At 28.0% G+C, this 13443-nt stretch overlaps 1 long non-coding RNA gene across 1 annotated transcript; it reads right to left on the reverse strand.

The window, feature by feature from the left end:
* Nucleotides 1-3735: 3735 nt before the first annotated feature.
* LOC124897074 lies at nucleotides 3736-10964 on the reverse strand. Its single transcript, XR_007053625.1, has 2 exons — nucleotides 10922-10964; nucleotides 3736-4164 (listed from the first exon to the last, which is right to left on the reverse strand). It is a non-coding gene; the product is annotated as an uncharacterized LOC124897074 (long non-coding RNA).
* Between the last annotated feature and the right edge of the window lie 2479 nt (nucleotides 10965-13443).

Below are 13443 nucleotides of genomic sequence, written 5' to 3' on the forward strand. Positions count from 1 at the left end.
CACCCACAAGTTTCTAATAATACACTTTAACGCACTCCATCATCTCCAATTATATATAAAATATATTAGGTTTCCAAAAATATAAAAAAAATCCAAAATCTTAAAATAGAAGCTTTCATTTCCATCCAAAAAGCTTCGATTCAGGCCTGATTCCGCCGTTATTTCTCGGCGATTAGCTCTAAATCAGACCAAAAACATCATAAGCTTGTCCATTACATTCATTGTTACCCCCATTTGTTTGTGCTATTTTATCAAACACACTTTTCACCATTGTTAAAAAGCTTTCAAATCACTCACATTACTTAAAATATGTTTAGAAAGTCTATTACAGTAGCCCAGGCGACTCCAAGTTCATTGCTCTATTCCATAAACCTAACAATTATTGATTTGAAGCAATATTTGCAATTTTAAGGTTTTTGTATAGGTATCTGTCTAGTCATCGACCAGTCATCGTCAGTCATTGACCGTTCATATATCCTGGCATAGACTCTCAGCATAATCTATCATTGACCAAAGCTTAATTCTAGGATGTCTATTACAGAATTTGTTATGATTTATAATGATTTCATGGGAGAATAGAAGGAGGCTCTCAAATGTTGGAAATGGAAATCTTTTACTAAGGTGACATCGCCCATTGCAGTTCGCCGCAACGGTTCATACGATGACTTGGTTGCAAGAGTAATAGAGAGCGGGGATATAGATTGCGCGTCAAGCGACGTGGTGATTAGTTACCTAATGCATTCGAGGGAAAAGGTGCATCCTATGATTATAAATAATGATAAACGTATGTTGTTGTACACGATGGATGTTGATGATGATGGCTTTAGCTCTATTTTAAGGAAAAATATAGTTGAGAGGCCCTTTGAAGTACCGTTGAATTCATCACCACCCTCACCTCGGCGCCCGGTAGTCGACGATGATTTGAATGATTATCAGAATAATAGCGATCATCCAATTAATATAGAAGATAATTCTATGGATATGGAATATGATTCATCAGACTCGCAAGATATGGAAGAAGACTATGGAACGGGATCAAAACCAAGTCATTTTCTTGCCGATGGAACTAATTTTTATTGTGATCAAATATTCGCCGACAAGAAAGAGCTGAAAATGCTACTAGACGGAGCATCGATGAGGCAGTCTTTTAATTATTTTACGTGGAAGAGCTGCACCAAATTGTTGAAGGTGAAATATGTATCTCGTGGTTGTGGTTGGTTGTTATGGGCAAGGAAGTACGAATCCTCAGACAGATTTTGCATATACAAGTATGTTGAGTTTCACATGTGTGGTGTTGAACAAGCCATAGGCAAGCATAAGAAAATCTTGTTAGAATTCTTGTTAGAAGAAAGCTTCTTCTTTTTTGAGTTTTTTTGTTGTTTTTTGATAAGGGGAAATGTATGTACTGCAATCAACAAAATGAATATAAGTATTTCAGTTTGTAAATTATGTTTGTTTTTTTTTTGTGATTGCTGCTTTGTGTTGGTTAATGTTCTATATGAATGTTGGTATTTTCCATAGCCAACTTTTCAAATTTTTATTTCTAGTTCAATGAATACAACTGTAGATTTCCTTGATTAAATTCATGAAGAGTAAAAAATATTTGATAATAAATCTAGATCAAATATAAAGTCTATCGTAGACAAGCAAATCGATCTATGCTACATCAGTCAATGTTTTATGCATTATCATCGATCTTAGACATTGTCACTCCTCGACCAGACATATAGGTCGATCGTAAACCATATGAACCGATGAAACATTAGTAACTTGTAGTTTGAAAGAAAATAATTAAATTTAAAAAGTTTAAACAAGTCATGTAATCACATGATTTCGGGGTGGTGATCAAAGGGGCGCGTAATCACCATTGAACTATTATGCTTTGAGTATGTGGTGACACTTGAACTGTTGAAATGTTGGTTAAACAAACAATCTTGAACTTTTGGTGACACTTAACAGACTGTCATCGATCTTGAACCATGTCAATCTTATGTAAAAAATATACTTGTGCTTTGAGGGTCCAACGATTCTTGTGATCTACCGTAAACTTACACTGTAGGTAATGTATGGATTGATCTCAAGATCAATGGTAGATCACATAGATCTATGTACATGGTTATAGACTCTCACTTGGATGCTGTTTAAAAATAAATAATTAAATAAAAAATAAATAAGTTGTGGGTTTCTACACATATGAAGGAGTTTAAACAAGTCACATGATCTTGTAAGAGCTTACACAAATTGGGGGTGGTGATTGAAGAATTATATGGATGGGTAGTGGTTGAACAATCAACTTTCTGAAAATAATGTTTGTCAAAGAACAAGTATGTTTTGAGGATATTGATTGTTCAACCACTATCCATCCACATACTCTTTCGATTTGGGGGTGGTGATTGAAGGAGTATGTGAATGTGTAGTCATAAAATACAATCAACATACTCAAAAAATACTTGTGTTTTGACAAACATTACTCTTAGTATATTGTTTGTTCAACCACTACCCATCCACATACTCCTTAAATCACCAGCCATAATTTATATAAGCTCTAATATGATTATATGACTTGTTAAAACTCCTTCATATGTGTAGAATTTTACACTACATTTATTTTTTATTTATTTATTTATTTTAAAACAACATGCTAGTAAGGGTCTATAATCATGTACATTTATCTACTAGATCTACCTATGATCCAGAGAGCAATCGATGCACGACCTACAGTCTAAGTCTACGGTAGACCAAATGAATTGATGTACCCTCAAAGCACAAGTATATTTTTACTTAATAATTTTATTTTTAAACATAATATTGAGGATCCATCGATTACGAGTGCCTACGGTAGAATTTAATATCTCGTTGATAATTGACATAGGTCATGATCAATGACAGTCTATTAAGTGTCACCAACAGTTCAAAAAAATACAATTACAATTCCAATGATAAAACGGCTAATTTTCTACTCCTTCAATGTTAACACTTCTTTTTACTTCATATATAAAGTCCTCCATCTCTCATTATTTTATTTCATCCACTTTGTTTTTATTTTAAAATTCTACAATGTCTCAAGCATCTCAAATATTCAATTCTAAAAAGACTCTAATTTGTGATTGTGGAAATGTGGTTGTCTTGAGGACGTCACACATGGACTCAAATCCAGATCGCAAATTTTATAACTGTGCAATTGTGAAAGTGAGTTGTGTATGCCTTTTTTAAAAAATTAAGTAAATCGTTACGTAATTATTATTTTTTCTAGGATAATGGCGCATGCTCATTTTTTAAATGGCTTGATGAGTTATCACCTCCAAGCAGTCCATCAACGTTGAGTTCAGAATTCGAGACATCAAATTTCATGGCGTGGTAAAATTTAATCTACTACAAAGGCTCCAAGAATACAAAGAAAATAGAGATTTCCTCATGACCTTGTTCAAAGAAGCCGAAGAGCAGAGGATTACATGAAAGTATTGCTACAAGACATCCAAATTGAGAGGGTTCAACTAAAACAAAAATCGGTTTTGGTCGAAGAAAGAGAGAATGACCTAAAAATAACATTATGTCGTATACTGTTAGTATTCTTTATTTGGAATGGTGTAACATGAATGTAGTGAGATTAAATAAATAAAATATACTTTTATTTTTCTATAATGTTAATATTGTTTTTCATAGAATCGTAATTGATCAAACTACACACCAATTTAAAATAGAGTAGCATGATAATGATAGACTATGATCACAGTATACGAAAGGTTAAATATGCATTCTATGAAGTCAATCATACATTGTATCAGTTATGACAACACAATGCATATTCAAATTTCATGCAACAATACAGTTTGATAAAAACAGAATCAGTGCAGAATCCTAACAACTTTCATAAAATAAAAAAAAAAATATTTGTTATATCATTTCGACGATCATTCAACTCTCTTGTTTCTCCAATAAAAAAAGGGACTTAAACATTAATAATATTACCATTCAAATGTCTTTTTCCTCATCATGACAAATGTTATTGTTGATGAAATCAACGAAATTCATGACCACATTTTTTTGCATGTTTCTTCTTTTTCTTCTTTCTATTCATCTTTTTTGTCTTCTCCTTCTTCATTATCTGCTGCTAAAAATAATTTTGTCATACAAGTCTACGAACAGAAATAATTCAATGCTCAACTGAAAAAGTCAAAATAACTAAGAATTACGCTACCATTAAACAGTTCACTACACGAAAATATCATAATTGAACCAAAATCCAACAGCGTGATGAACGAAAATTTTTCAATCAAACATCCGGTATCAAAACTCAACTATAGCTATAAATCAAACTAATTAGCTATTAATGTTCTAATTTTCACTATTTCATCAATCATATTTTAAAAAAAATTCAGACGCCTAAAAAATAATTTTAATCTAGGGCATTGTTATTTCATAGACCACAAGTCTATGGACAGGACGAAAAAAATCTATCGAAACTACCGAATCAAAACTCAACCATTGTTTTGAATCAAGCTAATTACGTATAAAATTCACATATTTTAACTATTTAATCAACCACATTCGAAAATATTTTTTATACTACATCACTACGAAATGGTTAACAATAAAAATCGATAAAATGGATCTACAAATAATCGAAACTTGATTTTAACTAACCTTACAACGCAAAAATGAGTCCTTTGCCGCTGGAGAAGAAGAAAAATAAAAAATAGAATTTGAGAGAATTCTTGAGAGTAGTTGAAGTTGAAGAGAAGAGAGAGAAGGAGTTTATTTAATATTGGAAAAAATAGGGGTGTTAGGTGTATTATATTAAATTTTTAAAGTTGTAAAAATGATGAAATGATCCCTTGACCCACGCTTTTACAACTTTTTCCCACTTTTTTTATCCTAATCCTAAAAATTAAATGAAAAAAAATATTAGGGGGTATATGACAAAATAGTTTTGAAAAATGGGCACTATGCCAATTTTTCCCACTTAATAAGTCATAAAATACTACTTTCTCCGTTTAATTTTATTTGTCCTGTATTGATTTGACACACACTCAAATATCAATATTTAGAATGGCAATATTACTATATCACCCTTATAAATATAATAAATTAAATACTTGGAAAAATACATTGCGCAATAATGATTATAGTTAATAATATGAATAAATTAGAAATTAAGTGATAAATTATCTCTTGATTTTTTTAAATTGAAAAAGTAAAACTGAATATTTATATTTAATATAATAGACAAATAAAAATAGACAGAGAATGTAATAATTCAAAACAAAAGACATTATTATCCATATCAACATCATATTAAGTCACAGGTGCACTCATAATTTGAATATTCTAATATGCCTCGGATTCTATCTTCATCATTTTAAAGAACTAAGAAAGAATCAGAAGAGTTAGCCAAAATTATTACCTCATCATAGTTTATTTATTAATACGCTGATTTTCTTATTTTAATTATGTTGCTCCTACTTATTTTATGAAAAAACTTGTTTAATCATAGAAAAATATTTTATTTTGCTGATATAGTTTTTTAGGACCGTGTCTAATATAACTCAAGCATCACTTACATTTTCTCATAAATAAATACTGCTACATTTGATGTTATAATTTCTGTTATTTCTCCAACGAATGTAACACCGACTATGGATAAATTTTACCATTGGTGTAGTTCGATGTGTTTACTTTTATTATTATGTATGTTTAGAACTTCTGAAGTCAGATTTTAATTGATTTCATCAAATGAACAAGAAAAGTATTTCACTCAATTTTAATTTTTAATTCAAAAGTCACTCAATTATGACTATGCTAGTTACAAAGTTACTCAAACTATTTAATTGATATTTTCATTAAAATTTTCTAACATGTAATTATTTTTAAAATAAAAAAATTAAGAAATAAAAAAGATTTTCATTTAAACAATCAATTTAATGACCTGCTCATATCCCAAAATTCATTTAAATGGTTTAAATGAATATCTTTTTTATTTCTTAGACTTTTGATTTTATGACTATTTTTCGTGATGTTCTTGTCCAATGATTACTCTATACTCTAAAGTATATATAGTTATATAGATCTTCAATTAATATTCTAAAATCACAATCATTTGATTGTACAATTTTTAATGCTAATTTTATCTCGTTGCAATGTATAATATTATAATGATACTAATGTTTAATAACATTTGTTAATTTTTTCTATCATATCATTTTAATTAAAATCTATAGCGTTTCTTTTTATCAACTAATTAGGAATATAATTTATTGTATTTATTTGATGCATATGTATATTATACAAGTAGTAATACAAAAAATTGCATTATGATTGAAAAATCAATTCCATAAATTAAATAAGTATCACATTGAAAGTTATTTAAATCTAATCAGCTAAATGAATATGATTATGAAAATCTTAAAAATCAATATTAGCATTATAAGTTAATTGGTATAACTATTTAAGATATTTTAAAATTTCAGAGGGTTAAATATAAGGAAAAATCACATGAATATACAACTTAAGCATCAATATTACAAAAATCACCACTATTATTTTTTATTTACAAAAGGTATTTTTTATTTACAAAATCTATCATTCACTATAAAAACAGTTTTTTGAATTTTTAAAATTGCTTGCTATACGGAAATTAAAGAAAAAACTTGCTTGTTATTCGCATTAATAATTCACTCCTGATTCTTCAATTTAATCTTCCAATTTCCTATATATTTCTCTTTCCAACTTCCAAAAATATTCTCTAGCCATTGTCATCTGTGTTGTTGAGCAGTGAATGAGTGATGCAGATATCAAAAATGGAAAGGCATCCGCTACTGCTTTTTCTCCTCGCCTTTCATGTCCTCACTCTCCTTTTCTACATCTTCTCTTCCTTCTATTACTTCCCCCACTCCACCGGCCACGTCATCTCGTCCTCCTCCCGAAACCCTAACTCCGTTCCCGGTTAATCCTTAATAAATTCACTCAAAAAATATTATGGTGTTTGAACTATATAGAGATTGGTGTATTAACAATTTAGTGGTGTTTGAAATAGTTAGAAATTGGTGAATCAATAATTTTATGGTGAGTGGTTATGATTTTTGATGGAGATTTTGAATATTTTCAAATGTTTATTTCTGCTGATTATTCTTGTACTTATGCGGTGTTGGAAAAAAGAGTGTTGAAAAGAAATAAACCAATTAGATTAGATCGTCGGGTAGTCTCAATGAGTTTAGAGAATTGTCCGATGATATCGATGGGAATTACATCAATGATTTAATGGTGCATGAATTGTATAGAAATTAGTGTATCTATAATTTTATGGTGCATGAATCATATAGATATTGGTGTATTTATAATTTTATGGTACATGAATTGTATAGAAATTGGTGTATCTATAATTTTATGATGCATGAATTTTATAGATATTGGTGTATCTATAATTTATGGTGCATGAATTATATAAAAATTAGTGATCTATAACTTTGTGGTGCATGAATTATATAAAAATTAGTGATCTATAATTTTATGGTGCATGAATTGTATAGAAATTGATGTATGAATTGTATAGAAATTGGTGTATCACCAGCTTTATGATGTCTGAATTGTATAGAAATTGGTGTATCAATAGCTTTATAGTGTCTGAATTGTATAAAAATTGGTGTATCAATAATTTTATGATTTTTGAAATAGTTAGAAATTGATATATTAATAATTTTATGGTGTCTGAATTATATAGAGATTGGTATATCATCAATTTTATTTTAAGGTGTCTTAGAAATCAGTGTATCAATAATTTTATAGTGTTTGAACTCTTAAAAAATAGGTGTATCAATAATAATAATAATTTTATAGTATCTGAAATATATAGAAATTGATGTATCAATAATTTTATGGTGTCTAAAATGTATAGAAATTGATCTATTTTTATGGTGTTTGATCGATATAGAAATAAGTTTTTTAATAATTTTATGGTTTATTAATAAATTTATGGTGTACGAAATTTGTATAAGATGTGGTTTGAATCAATCGGAGAATTTACTACCATTAATGATGTTCTTCTTAGAAGTATTAAAAATTAATGTTCATTGAATTAAATAAATTAAATTTAAAAACATAAAAAAAATATTAAATAAATTTGTTGTTTTTCGGTTATCTTATTTACTAGTATTTAAAAAAAAAAATTTAGTTGAAAAATAAAGTAGAAGAATTTATAAGATAAAATATCAATCATTAAATTATCTTCTTAAATCATGCTATTACAAATGGGTAACTATATATTCTTTCTGTGTTAATCAATAACACACGAGAAAATAAAAAAAAAAAGAAAAAAAAAGTGGTAAATAATTAATAATAAGAAGAAAAAATAGAAAAGAGCAAACAAAAATAAATCAAATAGAAAAGAGAGGGGAAATAATAAGAATAAGAATAAGAAATTTGTGGATGATAGCACACGCTCCTCTTTTTGGTTTCAAATTTCATGTTCTTCGTGTGCGTATGTTAATTTTATATTTGTAATTTTAAATTTTTTCCCAAAACAATTTTATTTTTAAAAAAGGAATGGAATTGGTTATGGAATTGAAAATATATTAGGAGAAATTATAGGAAAGAATACCAATTATTCTTTATCCAATTTTGATACTTTTAACTATTTTTTTCCTTTTTATCTTATTTGATAATTTTTTTTTTTTTTTAGTGGTATATTTTGAAAAGATGAAACTAGTGGTAGATTTTGTAATATAGACTCTAAAATTGTATACTAGTGATTTGCCCTAAATATAAAGTAATAATATGGTTCAAATATTATTTTTTTTAGAATTTTTGTTTTAAATAAAATTTCATGTTAGCAAATTTTAATAAAAAAAATAACTAATTAAATAAGTTGAATGACTTTGTAAGTAAAATATCTATAGTTAAGTGACTTTTGAAGTAAAAATCAAAGTTGAATGGCTTTCTGAAATAAGAATTGACTTTTGAAGTAAAAATCAAAGTTGAGTGACTTTCTGAAATAAGAATTGACTTTTGAAGTAAGAAATAAAATTGAGTAACTTTCAGAGAAAAAAATCATAAGTTGAGTGATCATTTAAGTTATTCACTCCATTGTTTCATTAAAACGAGCTCAATACCTATTTTAATAGTATCACAATAATATCGTAGTGTTGACATTTTAATTAGTTGCCTTTCTTTCTCCTCTTATAATTCCTTTTTTCTGTCCATGAATATTGTTTTTCTCCCGTCCAATTTCTTTTCCTGGTTTTTCATTACGCAAAATTTAATATCAACTAATTTTTTTTTTTACCTTTTCGAACCTAAAATAAGTAAGCAATCGTGTATCCATTTTAGATGAGATAAACACAAAGTAATTATACTGTTCGGTCGACAATTTTTATTCATGTTTGGGAAAAGAATGAGGTCCACAAGTAAGGTGATATGTTATATATTTAGACTGTAAAATTAAAAGTGTAATTTCTCTAACAGTTTAAATTTTTGAGATGCTATGCATAATTCAACACTTAACACTTCTTTTACGCCATCGTAATTTAATGTGTTTATTTTAGAATAAATGCGCCCACGATACTTGATTAAACCACCACAAAACTTGTTCAGATTGCCAATCCTTGAACGTACAACTAAACTTGTGTACTGCAATTTTATATGTCTAGCAGTTAGTCAACTGTACTTGCAGTGCTAGAAGTACCATCTGAAATCTTAGGAATTTTTCATTCATCCAGATTCCTTAAATTAGAGGATATTGTTAGTTAAATTATCACTTGGCCATTAAAAAATCAATGCACCCTTCCTATTTGCTATGCGTATTGTCAACTTAATTATCCCTCAATTGAATATTCCAACCAAGGAGTAGTACTTGGTACTAGTTTATTTGTACTCTCCGTATCATATTAGTTGATCATTTCTCTCTTTACACACTCTTTAATAAATCATAAATATGAAGGCTAATATTACAAATGAACCATCTAGTATACCTGAACTATGACCAAATTTGTTACGTCATACTCCAACTTCGCAGGATTCTACTACCCCTGAATTAAATTTTAGCGTATTTTTTTTATCAAGGAGCAAGAATAAAAATTTTACAACAATGGTATAGAAATCTATGTGAAAAATATAGAGAAGAAATAAAAATGAAAAAAACATTTTAGTAATTAATTGCTTTATCATAGTATTTATTAGTTGTTTGTTTAAATCTTAATAATTCCTCTATATTTTCATTAAGGAATTCTATATATTTTATATCTTTAGTTCTCATGTATTCTTCTAAATTTGTTTTCGTTAGTTTTTCTATTAATTGTATATTTTTCATATCCATTTTTCAATATTCTAAATATACGTAATTTGTCATTGTTGATGTGTAGGTTTGGTATGTAAGTATTTGTAAGAAGTAGGTAGGTGTGGTATGTAATTTATTCTAGTCATAAAATATTTATCAAATATTTTTTTCAATATGATTTTTCTTATATCTATAATTTCTATATCCTTAAATACATACAAAACAAGTATTTTAAATTTATCTACCATTTCGTCAGATAAATAAGTATTCATTTTTCATATGATGCTTTTTCAAAATATTCCCTTCAATCACACATATAACAAAATATGATCATTTTAGATTACTATATACTAGATTATTCTTAAATAACATGTTCTTTGGTCACTATTAGCATGGTAATCTGGATACTTTTCCCTTAAACAGCGCTTCTACTTTGGCTACTCCCCTATCACGACTTTCTTGCCTCACCGGTTTCACCTTTAGGATGGTATAATTCTTAGGAATTTTTCTCCTTTTTCACTTTGCTAATAAACTTCTTAACATGCTATTTTTTGAATAATTCTACTATAAAGTAACTATCATGAACTTATTTTATCATATCATGATTGTTAGGAATTTATGAATTTAGTTATTCATAATCGTAAATAAATATACCTGTTCTGGTAGATTTGATAATTCTGGGTTTTGTTCATCCATAGCTTTTGCTTTGAAATATATCTGTTTTTTATTAAATATTCAAAAGTTTTTTGTTTACAAAGGAGGAGGCTTGCTTTCAACACATGAAAGTCTTACCTCTAACTGAGCAAAATGCTCTCTATTTATAATCCTAAGAAAGATAAAGAAAACGTGTATTCTATTTCTATATTGTTCCTACTTTACACGTATCCTATCTAATTTACAAAAAGTCTTTACATTTTGAAAGGAAAAGACTTAAAGTTAACTAAAAAACAAAATCTAATAATAGTCTTTTGTTCAAAAAGTCAAAAAGCCTATTAAATGAAAAGAAAAGTCAAAAAGACTATTAAAGCTTTACGATAATTTACGTAGGAAGTTTAGTTTTTTCTCCATATGTCATTTTCCTATCTTCAGTGCTTTGTCTTCTTCTATTATTGCTACATTGCTCCGTTGATTTTTATCTTCTAGCTGGCGTCCTTATCTTCTTGATTGATATTTTTTTATTCTAGCTGGACTTCTGGAATAATATTATCTCCTCCATTTCATCTCAAACATTGATGGTCTGGATATTTTTGTCCAATTATCTTGCAATATCTTGTTAATAATCCGTCTGAAATAAATCCTTTTCTAATTGCTCTTGCAGTAGATTATTTTTCTGGGTTAAGTAACGTCATTATCCATTGTCTAACATCTTCCATATCTGTTTGTCGTAGTTCTCTTGAATTTGAATAAATCATTTTATGATCTCTTGAATAATAGCTCCATATTGGGTTTCCATTGATATAATTATTTGCTAATTCTTGAATAATTGTAGCTATTCCAATAAGTCATTTATTTGTGTAAAAATCAGGTATCTCGATTTTAAGTATCTCTGAATGCTGCACAATATCTTTCGATATAATCATATCTCTGGTTAATCCTATTTTTACAACTTGTATAACTGGTTTGATCTCGTCGTATAATATCTCTGTTGGTGCAGTATAAAACTTTATATAAAATAGATTTTCTTTGGTTACTCTTTTATAGGTGGTGAATACTTTATGTAATTCTTCTATAACTGTTAGTTCTTCTTCATTTTAGGTATATACGGTATTTAATAATCCATAGTCGAAACATATTTTTATTAAGCTTGGATTGGTTTTGGGTAGTGCGATTAGCTTGTTGTAACCTTGCAATTTTTGGGTTGTATAGTTTGTGTTTGATTCTTGGATATTTGTAGCTCTGGGGTTAAGGTTTAGAAAAGTTTGTACTTTGTAGATATTTTCTATATATCCTCCGGCTATATGGTTATAAGCTTTTTTATCTTAGTTTAAACTAACTCGATATGTGGTAATTTATGGGGGTATGTACAAAGGGTCTTTTTGTGCTTTTGGTATAAATGGTTTTTCAAATATCTTATTCATGTTCATGTTCTGGTATCTTTGTCCACTAACTTCTTTGCTTGTACCTACAATTGTAGATTGATAAACGTTATGGGTTTTATGGAGTGTCCCAACATCTTTTTTTAGCTCTGGAATTTTAATGTCTTCCGATCGACATAGATCTGTACACTGCTGAGTTAGCTGATTCATAGATTTAGACTTCAGTTTAACTTCATTAGTCTTTAACTTTTCCATTTCATTACCCATACTGTCCACTTTCATTGAAAGCGTAGTTAGGATTTTGAGTATTTTTTCTAAAGCATCATCTTCTATTATATCAGTCTGTGTAGCTTTGTCTTGATATGTAATCTGCAATAACATTTTTATTAGTACTAATTACTTCAATTGTAAATGTAAAATTTAATATATTGAATACTAGTCTCCAAATCTCTTTCGTTGTAACTGAATTTTGTATTTTTTTTGTTAACCACCAACGTACCTGTGTATTATCTGTCCATGCAATAAATTTTTTATATACAATATATGGCTCAAATGATAATAAACATTTATATAATGAACATAATTCTTTTCTATTTATTTCCCATTTTATTTCTGTTTCATTAAACGTATCTGAGTAGTATCTACAATGATGTTCTAATTTTTCTTCTTCATATTTATATTTAAGTACTCCTCCATAACTATATTCACTAGCATCTGCTTCTACTATATATATAAATTTTTTATTTTCGTCTAGGAATTGTAATTTTGGTAACTCTTTACAAATTATTTTTATTTTCTGAACTTTTTTTTTATCTTTTTCGTTGTAATTATATTCTATATCCTTTTTAAATTTTTTCTGTAAAGGCTTTAGGTTTTCTGCTAATTTTGGTATATATTCTCTTACTTGGTTTACTAATCCTAAAAATGATTGTAATTTCTTTTTTAGTATCTAATTCTTCTTTTGAATTTATTATTTTTTGTACTATATGTTGTTGCATTTTTACTCCAGTTTTATCTATTTGTATTCCTAAAAATTCTATCTGATTTTTCATAATTTCGGCTTTCTTTTCACTTAAACTTATTCCTGATTTTTCTATTATATCTGTAAATTGTTCTAATAATTTACAGATATAATAGAAA

The sequence above is a fragment of the Capsicum annuum genome, chromosome 3, assembly GCF_002878395.1.
Source record: "Capsicum annuum cultivar UCD-10X-F1 chromosome 3, UCD10Xv1.1, whole genome shotgun sequence".
Classification (NCBI taxonomy): Eukaryota; Viridiplantae; Streptophyta; class Magnoliopsida; order Solanales; family Solanaceae; genus Capsicum; species Capsicum annuum.